General features: G+C 36.5%; 1 protein-coding gene across 39 annotated transcripts in view; it reads left to right on the forward strand.

The window, feature by feature from the left end:
* The window catches only part of RIMS1 (regulating synaptic membrane exocytosis 1), a 299,994-nt gene that overhangs the window by 246,181 nt on the left and 41,361 nt on the right, over nucleotides 1-12,452 (forward strand). Inside the window, exon 1 of one of the 39 annotated variants that reach the window (XM_079299130.1) lies at nucleotides 9,185-9,379. The exons of the other annotated variants lie outside the window; for them this stretch is intronic. The gene's annotated coding sequence lies outside the window, so the exon portion shown is untranslated. Of the gene's footprint in view, nucleotides 1-9,184; nucleotides 9,380-12,452 lie in introns of those variants that run through there. 39 annotated transcript variants of the gene reach the window in all.

Raw genomic sequence — 12,452 nt, forward strand, 5'->3', positions numbered from 1 at the left:
CCTTTTCTGGGAAATCAGCACAAGTGTGTGGCTCTCCAGATGGCCTGTGCTCTAAAGCATGGGGAACAAGCACGAGGAATTAGAGGTTTGCTGTGTTTCTGCAGGGCTATGGTCTCATCATGATTACAGAGAAGTGCTGGGATAGCTCATATTACTGGAGTGCTGCAATCCATGGAAGCACAGGGCAGGATAGCAAGGAAGGGGTGAGTCCTTGATGTGAGAGCAGAATATGCAGAGAGCTCTGCCTAGAGATGGGTGATGAACCAGCTGAAAGTTTACGGGTCAGGATTAGAAGCCCAGCCATTGTCATGATATTGTGGGTATCTGCTATGAACTTCCTGATCAGGAAGAAGAATTAGATGAAGCCTTCTTCCAGTTGTAGGTTCTGATTTTCATGGAGAACTTAAACCATCCTGGTATCTGCTGTTTGAGCAATGCAGAAGGGCACAAGTAATTCAGGATGTTTCTGTAGTGCACTGATGACAGGAGGGAAAGTCTGGAGCAAGGCCTCAGCAGACCATGATATGATCAATGAGTATTTAAATAAACTGGACATGCACAAGTTATTGGCACCTGACAAGGTGTATCCATGAATACTAAACGAGCTGGTGTTGACTGATGTCTTTGCAAGGCCAGTCAATAATCTTTGGAACATGGCTGTCAGGGGATGTTCTTGAAGACTGGAAGAAAAATTATCACTACTACATTCAAAAAGGGAAAAGAATCTTGGAAACAGTAGGCCTGTCAGCCTTAGCTCAACCTCTGGGGAGGTGATGAAGCACATAATTGTGGAAAATACTTCCAAACATATGTGTAGAACAAGAGGGTGATTGTGGATAGTCAGCATGAAGTTACAAAGGGCAAATGAAGCCTGGCCAGCCTGATGGCCTTCTTTCATTAGTTGTCTACCTTGATGGATGAGAGGAGAATATCAGATGTTCTCTATCTTGTCTCTGGTAAAAAGTTCAACACCCTCTTCTAAAATACCCTCATAGACAAACTGAGGAAGTACAGCCTAGGGAAGTAAACAGTGAGGCAGATTGGAAACTGGCTGAATGCCAAGCTTAGGGGATTGTGACCTGTGATACAAAGTCCAGATGAAAAAAATCACTTGTGGTACATACCTGGAGTCAATATTATGGCAGTGCTGTTTTAACATCTTCATTATTGTTTGGTGTGATGGGGCAGAATGCACCCTCAACAGATTTTCAGACAACAGAAAACCGATGGGAATAGTTGATATAGTAGGGGGATGTGATACTATTCAGAGGGACCTCAACAGGGCCATTAGGAACCTCACTAAGTTCAACAAAGGAAATGAAAAATCCTGCACCTGGGGAGGAGTAACCCCGTGTGTCATTGCATCCTAGGGACTCACAGCTAGAACACAACTTTGCAGCTGGAAAGCAGATTTTCAGGAAAAACCCTAGGATGTTTCTGGATGCTAAGATGAACCTGAGCCAACAATCCCTCCTTGTGTTAAAGAACCAACACCATCCCGGGCAGCATTAGGAACAGTGTTGCCTGCAGGCTGAGGAACATGATCCTTCCTCCTCAGTAGAGCTGAGTAGCTCTAGTGACACACATCTGGAGTTCTCCAGTGCTGAGCTCCCCAGTACAAGAGATGTGGAGCTACTGGAGCATGTCCAGCAAGGGGCCGTGAAGATGGTGAAGATATTAGTTTCTGTCATACAAGGAGAGGCAAAGAGAGCTGAGTGCTCACCCTGGAGTAGAGAAGGCTCAAGGGGGATCTTACCAATGTGCATAAATGCCTGAAGAGAGGGACTGGAGAAAAAAGGCCAGACTCTTCTCAGTGAGAGGATGAGCACAAACTAAGGCAAATCACACTAAGACAGGAGAAAAACATTTTTTCTGCAGATTGTTTTAAGCACTGGAACAGGTGGTGCAGAGATTTTGCACCAATATCTCAGGATATCCAAACCCCAAGCAGATATGGCCCTGAGCAACCTGCTCTTATCACACCTGCAGTGTGCAGGTGAGTTGGACTTTGAAATCTCCAAAAGTGTCCTCATACCTCACCTGTTCTGTAACTCAGATTTTCGTTTCATGCTGTTTTTTATGGTGTTCTCTTGCTGAGTGTCTTTAATTGGAGCCAGGTGAAGTGACTGGAGGTTTGCCACCTCTCTGAGGACAAACAACAGCGTTGAGCTGCAGATCTCTCAAGGTGATGTACCAGAGACCATTCTCTGGAGTGGATATGGATTTTCCAGAGGTTTTCCATCCTCCCATTGGAACAATTGATACAATTTATAGTGGTGAGGGGCTGGAGAGTCTGAAGGGTCTTCTGACCTCTTCTCAGGCTTCCCAGTAATGCTGCTTGTTGCATCATAAATCTGTGTGATGTGACTGGTGCAGCACAGTTGTTCAGTTCTTCCCATACCCTCTCTTTAGACCAGGGCTGCAGTCACTTTTCTCAGCACACTAATTCACTAAATGCAGCACTACTGCACCACAAAGCCAGCTGAGCAAAGTTTAACTTCATGTCACAGCAGTGAAGGAAAAACAACACACCAATGTTTTTCATGCATTTGATTAATGAAAAATGAGGTCTGTGTTGAAATAAAGAAACCCAGTCATTTCATGTTAATTACAAAAGTAATTAAAATCTTTATATTGAATTTATGCTACAGTGACTAAGGGTGTAGTCAAGATACTTTACTTATGAATAAAATGAAATGTAAAATCTTTTAATTATTGATATAAATATTGCATACCGAACTGGTGGAGGCAACAACAGAAGAACATTCAAGCTTATTCATCAGCATAAGTAAATCACCTGGAAAATGGGAACAAATTCACAAGTAATTTCAGACTGGCTTTGTGGAGGATATTCACTATGCCACACTCATTATCTAAACCTGGGAGAAGATCCTGAAAATGTGTGGAGTATAACAGATCTTTTATACCCTGCCTAAGTTTGATCCCATATTTCTTCACAAACCAATGTAAGGGCAAGTCCACATTATATAAAGAAAGGATTGAGCTATATAAATTTGCAGTGGAATATGCAGTGCTGGAGCCTAGCATAGTTTGTGCATACTAGGTGAAATTGATATTCCTGGATATTCCTGTTCTGTAAAAAAATTAATGTTACTTAATTTATTCAAGGTGTTATCAACCCAGATCTGTGTCTTGCAAAGGAGGTATCATGTACTAGGAATCAAGGTGATTCCTCATTCTTGGATTCTGAGAGCCTTCAGGGTGTCATACTAGAAGACATAGTAGATCATCTTACGTGCTGTGGCACTGCCAAGCAGATTTAAAAACCCCCAAGCCCCTGCATGCCTTGTGCATGCCTAGCTGTGTGCTGTCAGGTAACAATGATCACAGTGCTCTGGCAGCATGCTAAGCTGGGTCTCTTGCTCAGAAGTTAGCAATATATGAAGAGCTAGGTCCTATCAACTGCAAATCTCCACAGCTACACAGGCAGTGGTGTGGCAACATCAGTCTGTATCATGTGGAAAGCTGGTCCTCAAATGGCATTTTCAAAGGGGTGTTTCCTGAGTTTCTGCTTAAATTCTGCCATGTGCAGCATTTCAAAGCATCACTTTGATGGAATGTCTAGTCCATATTTCTCAGGCCTAAAGCACCACAGGAGTCAAATTACATACCTGCAGCAGTAGCAGAAATGAGGAATTCTGCTGCATATATATTCACCTATGGATCAGATCAACCTTTTCAGTTGTCACATTTTCTAAAGAGTCTGAAATCAAGTTTTCATTTGCTATTTATATTCCATATTATACCTGCTTCAAAGCCTGCTAAGCTAAGGTCTTTTATAAGGTCTTGCAAATTTATAGATGGCTGAAGTTGCAGTTTATCTGCTGGGCTATGGATGACCAGAATCAGTGCTTCAATATAATTTGTTTTTAATCAGCTGCCAAAGCTCCAGTACAGTGGTGCTCATTGAAAAGTTACTAGTTTATTTTCTTAATGTGAACTGGCATGGCATTGGAGGCATAATGCTGTTGTTCTCTTTTCTCTAGTTTCCATTTTTAACAGTCAAAATGCTAAGTTCCAAATATTTTTTTCTTAAATTATGTCTCTGCAATTTTAACTTTGACCTGGATATTTCTTTCTTGTGACAAATCATGGATCCTGCAATTTTCATGTGCAAGAATTTTAAGATGATTAAGCTAGATTTCTCATAAGTATGAAATCCTACCTCTTCTGTGTAAGTTGGAATTCCTCCTTTCTAAGAAGGAAATAGAGATACTAGAATTAATCTACACTAATTAAAGTAATAAGTATATTTATAATGCAATATTTCTTCTGCATTAAAATGTACAAATAACAGTCTTTTCTTCTGGATTGGAAATTTATAAGCCAAAAAACCAACGTAAATTTCACAGGAAGATGAAAACTCATTAAACTCTTTAACAAGTCTACACTCAAGGTAGTGATACATTTTTACAAGAACTAATGCACTTTTAATGGCTATTAATAACATTATGCTGTGAAACACATTGACATAATGTTAACATTTTAAACCTGAGTTTAAAAAAACACTAGTTCGTATCTTTATTTAAAAACAAAGAGACTTCTGTGTGTGCTTAACAAACTGATACCTTAATTCAACTTCCTCCTAGAGGAGTAAATGATCTTTGCCAACACAGAGAGGTATTTTAAACAAAAATTTAAGCTCCTTGTCTAGCTTTTACACCGAAAGCTTGAGCTGATGGAAAAAATTGTCAATTTTCATGTAACTGGGTTGAGTAGCAATAGTATGACTGCTACTTTGTTTAAAATTCAGCAATTAAAATAGAGAAACATGGACATAAAATTAAACAGTGGAAGCCTAGAAAGATAATACAGTTTTATTGCAGTGTAAAATAAAATTTATAGTTACTGCAGATTCCCTAGCAGGGTTAACAAGGACTAAGAGCTTCACAGATTTGTGTTGTAGCTGTCATCAAAACTGATAAATGAAGCATTTTTCTAAAACTTCAGGATGGTAATAGTGTTCATTTTTAAAAAAATAGTATTTATATAGTAAAAAGCTTGATCAAAATTTTGAAGTGAAGCCATATGGATAAAGCCTTCTCTAAACTCATTTAGAGAATGAGGCAGGAATTGTAGAAAGATAAAGAATTATCTTCTCATTGCCTAGTTTATTACTGCTCTGGGAAATGACTCTGCCCCATAGTTTTTATCTGATTAGTGACAAGTTGTTTCAGACATGCCTTTGTTGGTGGTCATGTGCTGCCTATTGCATGGGGGTTTATTGTGTCCTGATGCTCTGGATTCAACTCCCCATTGTGTGGGAAGTTTGGAGCAAAACTCACACACAATTCTTTAAGGTTCTAATTTGTTAAACCCAGTGACAGAGTAAGAGATTGCACAGTTGCATGGCTGCTGAGTTCAGCATGCAAAATGGTAAGATGGCACGTGAAAAATATTTCTCTGCAAAAGCAGAGAGGATAGTGAGTGTTCTGTGACTAGAAATGACAAACTGATCATCTTTTTGTGATGGGATATTGAAAAGATTTCTTTTGTTCAGTTTCCACAGGAATTTTTAGGAAATGTTTTTTGTTTTGTTTTGTTTTGTTCTTTGGAAAGAGTCATAAAAAGAATTTATTCCTCAGTTTTCTTACTCTCTTTCTACTTCAGTATCTGTGAACTCTTTCCTTCCAGGGATTATTGACCTTAATACTCTCTTTGTTCTCCAATAAGGTGACTTTGTCTTGAGTCATGCCTGATTGCCAACAAACTTACAACCCCCTGCATCCTGAACAGTCTATCTATTTTCTCCCAAATGCAGAATGAATAAGGGGTGCAATTCCTGGGAAATACCGACTTTCTGCCTCTGACCTGGAGGCAAAATAGTAACATTTAGGAAATGTATAATCTATTTAGCAACAGAGCCTGTGGTGAGTGGAAAGTCACTTTGCAACAGGAAAGTTTCCTGGTGTCATAACAGTTATCTCTGAAATATCTTAACATGAGAGGTGTGACTTAAAGTTGTTCTACCAAATCAAAAGCTACTCAAAGAATTGGCAGATATTCTATTTGTGCCAAATAGAAATATCACTTCATTCATCATTTTCAGTCAGGCACTAGCCTCTTCTCAAAGTCAAGTGAATTTATAATTTTGGTTTTGTTGTTGCTGGTTTTGGGGTTTTGTTTATTTTTGTTTCTTGGGGTTTTTTCCTTGAAATTTCCTTTGAAAGGGCCAGGCAATCTGCCATAGTGTATCAGCTGTCACTTAGAATAGATAAAAGAAGAAATTCAATCATGGGCAGAAACCAGACATGGAAAATTTCCACCTAAATTTTTCATGTTTGACAAACAGAATAGATACAGGTAACAGACAATGTAATTTTTAAATCACAGTGCAAGCATGCCCTGCAACACTTGAAGTAAATTGCCAATCCTGCCATGTTTCTGATTATCCAAATCAGTGCAGCTAAAAACTGAACTCTAAAATATTTCCATTAACTGTGCACTTCCCAGTTTCATTGAAGAGAGAAGCACACTGAGCACATACTGTGATTAGTTAATATTGCTGCTCAGGTGATCTGTCTTGGGGCAAGGACAGGCCCTCTAATGTAACCTGAGTCACAACTTTTGCTTTTTTCAGGGGCAAATAGAGGGCAGTAGTCTCTAAATTATTGCCATGAAGGCAATATAAATGAAAACATTTTAGATAAGCTGCTTAAAAAATAAAATGTATCCTCTTTACCCCCAAAAAGTATATTACAGATGGAAACTTCTGATTCTGAGGTCATTTATGTACATCACCAAGGTGAAGCCAGAGTAATTAATGTTCTAATTATTCATTATCTAAAGATAATGATTTTTGAAAATCCATCATTATAAACTGCTTTATATATCTGTCAGAGAGGGAGGGAGATGGAGTCTTTAATCCCTTCAGAACATCTGTACATGAAAAATGTACTATGGAGCATTGCTTCTGCATTTTTAATTATCTAATTATGTTTCCTCCTTCAAAGAAAGTGTCACATCACCAGCAGTCTTTCTTAACAATTTGAAAAAGGCAGAAAAAATACTTTAATTGGTTTTTCATTTAATTACCGCAGTTGATAAAGATGAAATGTAATCCATAAACTTTTAGTTTAAGGACATTATGCTAGTATTTTAAACAGGCAGTACTTGTTATTTTTAGATTAAAGAAATGTAGGAAAATAATTTTAGCCATGGCTCAGACCTCAGAGTACTTCTCACTTGCTTTGCCTTCATCTCAGTTTACTATATTTTTAAAAATTTTATGTGCATTTTTTTTTTGTAGCACTGACCTTGCACTGCCCCATTTTACTTTTCAGGTTCTCCTCCTGCATGTCATATTTTGTTGCTATTGCCTGTTGCTATCATCTACTTTAGAAAAGGAGCAATGAGTAATATGTTTAATGTCAATGGTGTAGCATTTTTTACATGAAGAGCAGTGAGACCACAGGTACTTCAGTACCTTGTACTTTAGAGGGGAAAAAAAACAACAGGAAAAATAATATTACTCCTGAGTGCAAAGAAAGAAAAACTGGTGAATTCAGTTTTCTTGATACTGAAGAAAGCTTCCTTCAGTATTGAGCTACACATTTTTGTATTTGTCATACACACTCATGCACACCCAATATCTATTTTCTTGTTACAGATTTAATATTTGCATCCTTTCTATATTTGGTACATTTTAACATAATATTTATGGAGCTATATGCAGACAAGTTTGGGTCATTTGAGCTGTTTGCCCTTTGATTCACATGAGCCCTTCCACATCAGCTTTAATAGCAGTAGTTAACCCTGAGCAGTGCCCCTGGGTGGCTTCTTTTGTGTTGGTTTCATTTTATGATTCATGTCATTACTTGGCTTCAGGCTGATGTGCCTTGGGTTTGTGCAGGCAGACTCACGGGCTCCACACACAGAGAAAACTACTCTGCTTGTTTCAGAGAATATAAATCAAGTTGAAATATTCATGGCAAATAATAAAAATCTGCTTATCTTTTGCTTGGAAAATAGTTAAAATCTGCTTATCTTTTGTGATGTTCAGACTTAACTTCTTGAATACTCATTCTTTCGTTTTCATGGAGAAATGCTGGTTTTACAAGTTTAAAAAGTAGAAATCTGTCAGAGCTGTGAAGCTGGCACAACTCAGTGGCCAGTGTCTTCCTGTAAAAAGAAATATCACAACTCAGATTCTGATATACTGTATTCCAATATGGAATATTCCAAATTTCCTGATCTTCCCCAGCAGGATTTTAACCAGTTAAGCTCCCAGAGGAGGCTGCTGTAACAAAATCTTCCCAGCCCTTCCCTCAGTGAGAGTTTGCACATTGAACACTGTGGGGCTGGGGATGTGTCATTCCTGGGGGAGCAGCTGTGTCACTGAGTGGCACTTTCATGCAGTATAAGAATATTGTCAACAACAGATACAACTTAAAAATTGCAGATCTTCAAATACCTTAATACACCAATAGGACTCTAATATGGTGATTGACAGCAGCAGCAAGGGTTTTTTGTGATTCTAATAGCTATTTCATAGGACATATTTCTTCCTAGGACAATCTAATATATGATCAATGTGCATGTTAAATCAATATGTAGTTCCAGTTGGTGCAGAATGTACAAAATTATTATTTGATCGAACCAACTTTTAAATTCTTTTGACTAACTAGACAGAATTCTAACATAGGATATATGTTTATCCTTTGGTTTGTAAAGCACCATGCTCCAATTAATTTATTAAATGCTAATGAATATTTATAAATATTTATTTAAAATGTTACAGTAATTTATCTTGCATATATATAAAATGTTATATATCATATATAATATCAAATATAAATATTTTCTCCGAATGACAAATTTGTAGATAAGTAATTAAGTGTTTGTATTTATTGATTATATATCATATAATACTAATACCAAGGCACTTATTTTTAGAAATGCAATGTTTCTCATTATAAAAGTATCTTCCCTTTGGTCCAGAGCTATTATGTGTTTAGGAGATTATTAGTATTCATGAGCTACCTCATGCAAAAGGGTGCCACAGGGGCTATGAGTTAGTACGTGATGCTGCATTCAGCAGGAGAGAGGGGAAGTGCAGAAGCTTGTGCTGGTGGGGACCAGGGATTCTGCTGAAAGATTCAAGTTGCTGCAACTCTCTGCAAAGAACTTAAAATATAACATCATCTACCCAGCAAGGAATACAGGGCATCATTTATTTACTCATGGCTTGCATTATTGGGAAAATGGGTGGAGTAAAAATGAGGGCTCATGAAAATAAAAGCCTAAAGTATTTTTTTATACATCATCAGTAATTCTAAGAGAATGAAGGAAGTGCTGTCATTTTAGCAATGGCTAATCATTTCAAATTTTTTCTGTGAAAGGATATACTTCCAGATAGGTAAGTTTATGGACAAGTATTTTTCTAGCTTTCTTACCACTATCTTACTATCTTTCTTTTTCAGGTGGAATGTGCAGGTATTTATGTAATTACTGAGAGATACTGAGTGTATATCTATATACCAATTGTCTCAAATCAAATGATTTGTCCAGTATGCTTTTATGGATCTTGAATGCATATATAGTAGTTATCTGTACATAAAAAGATATATAATGATTTAGTACAGGTACTTGGCTTGATTTCAGTTCTATATGGTTGTGTGTGCTATACTTTAATATAAGCAAGTATAATCCACAATGCTCTTGTAGCATGCTTATCTTATAGAATTTGTTTCAGGGTTAGTTTTTATGTTAGCTTGCAACTCAAATTACTCTTTGATAAAGTTTTTTGTCTTAATAGCTCATTTTTCATTCCCACAGATAGAACTTTCAGCTAGGGGCAGCTTGCAAAGCCAAATGTGTTTCTTTCTTTCAGAAGTCTGATGAGTGTCATGTGAATACAGTCTTGGTGTTGCCTTGTGTAGTTCAGATACAACTTTAGATGGGATCTGTCTCAACTGCATAAGTTTTGGCAAGAAATTTAAGCATTTTTCTCTTGGTAGAGGGAGCAGTGTCTTCCCTGCTGTTGCAGGAACCTAATGTCTGACCCCAGTGCTGGGGAGGCTCTTGCTGGGGTTAGAGGGAGGTTTTCTCTAGAAGTCAACTTAAATTTAAAAAAAACAAAGAAGTTTAAAATCCAATTACTCTTTTTCTATGCGGAATATCTCTGAAGCAATATACAGGCCCATTTAGATGGTCTGTAATCGTTCTTAATATGCACATCAATTATGTTGTTATGCCTGTAATTAGAAATTCTTAGAAATAAATAAGACTTTTGCTGAGCTATTCATCAGAAGAATTGCTGAAGATCATAAAACAATTGTAAATAAAAATTTAGTGAATTAATTAATTTATGACTAAATGGACTATGCTGATAAATATGTTACTCTTCATTATCCTGCTACAGAAAATAGTATTTATTTATTTATGGTGTTATGATTACTAGTTTAAATATTATTGAATAATTTACAGATTTTAGCTGCAAGCCAAAAAACCTGCATCTGCATTTAAATAAATGTGTTAATAACCTCAGCAAGTCTAGAAAACAAAATAAAAATTTAGGTATGTTATTATCAAAACAGTTAAGTGCACAGGGATATATTCATGCAGGTCCTTTTATTGTTTGTTCTTTATAACTTAAATTCTAACAGTAGTGAATAAATAAAAAATATGAGCTAGGAGCTTTTTCTTAAAGTAATAATCAATAATGTAATGGTAAAGCATTGTGTTCTAAGGGTACTCAATTAGATGGTATAAGAATTCTGGATTTTAAATGCCCATTCTTTTGGGACTGTTTCAGTTAATGAAAAATAATAAACTAGCACAGGGATTAGATGAACGCAAAGAAAACTTAATCTGTCCTTTGTTATGACAAGAGGATGTATTGAACAGCTGTAGGATCCTTGGTCCTATGCCATTATGCCCATTTCTAGCAAATTAATAGCCATTTTGTTCTTAGAACATGTTTCCTAGGAAAGTAGGGCTTCATATTTGCAAGGTAAAAACAAGTACAAGGTTAATTTGAATTCTAAATTTCTCTGTTCTTTTTTTTTTTTTAATTAAGATAAATGTTCTAGTTCCCTCTACCTGTTGCAAAGAATCAAAACTGAAATTTGTATGATTCTTTGAAAAAAGCAATTTTTCCCTATTATTCAGAAACTTTCCATGTTCCCTGAATTCGTGAATTCATACATCAAAAATGTTGGGTTTTTTTCTAAACGTTAAAATACTATCTTTTATTATTTCTCAGGTGAGGAGCATCACTGCCTCCTAAATGCATAATAAATAAAGTGAGATTAGAGCATTTCAGATAATTTGTTAAAAAAAAAAGTGAAGGCTGGCATAAAAACATAGTGATTTTAGTATTTATTTTATTCATAAACACATGAAATTCAGTAGAGAAAATTCAATAATATGGTAAATAATTCTTTATTTGCATGGCAGATTTTATAGTCCATTGAACTTTAGTGCTGGAAATTACAGGTTTATAGATTATTATTCAGCAAAGCACATGTTAATATAGTTCAAATGTCAACAGGTGCTCTCAAAAGAAGTAGTTTCAGTTTCTTTCCCCTCTCTTACATAGTGATGCATAAACTCAAGAATCAACAGAATTGACAAGTTCAAGGCTCAAAAATGGGAGCAAAATTACTACAGAAATCTTAGTGTAGGGAGTATTGTTGGAAATGTAGAAACAGTCACTGAAATCCAATTCCAAGTGCTGTTGGAAAGAATCTATCCATGTGGAAAGGAGCTGTCAATGTCTAATCCAAGTAGCAAGTAGGATCTCTCAAAATGAGGCCTCTCTCTCTCCTTGAAATAGTGAAGTTTCTCTTGCTCCAGAGAAGAAATCAGTTTAATAGTTGCTTTCTATCACCCTAGAGGTCATTTCTTTGATACTTGTATATATATATATATGTGTGTGGAAGAGGGTATTTTTTGAGTATTGTAGTTTTTTCCTAGCTAAAATTCTTCCTGGAATGCTTGAATATGTTTGTGTGTGTGCTCACATTTACATTAGAGAGTGTGTGCTGGGGAGAATGGTGATAAAATATGAAAGAATTCTACACAGAAACTTTAAAATACATGTCTTATATTTTTGCCTTGCAAACCCAAAAGCCAGTCCACAATGTTTCTCTGGGATAGGAGGGAACATGACAGAACCTATTTTAAGTTCAGTATACCTCAGCTAGTCCACTAAAATGTGTTCTTGAATACTTTAGTGCATCAAGCAGCTTGTTTTTTTGGTCTATGGGTGTTTTTACATCTGAGCCTAACAGGAGCAGATTCTAAGTGCTGAGGATTGTTAAAAACCTTGCAGAGGTTGATAGTGATCTTTCTATGAAGTGTTGTCTATTCAAAGACTTTACTTTTCCAACTATATTTTCAAAGAATTCTGTCTGGTTTTATGTGTTCTTGCCTATCTTCACACATTAGTAACTCTTGGTAATTGCCAGTAAAACAGGGCTACACTG

The sequence above is a fragment of the Erithacus rubecula genome, assembly GCF_903797595.1.
Source record: "Erithacus rubecula genome assembly, chromosome: 2".
NCBI classification, from domain to species: domain Eukaryota; kingdom Metazoa; phylum Chordata; class Aves; order Passeriformes; family Muscicapidae; genus Erithacus; species Erithacus rubecula.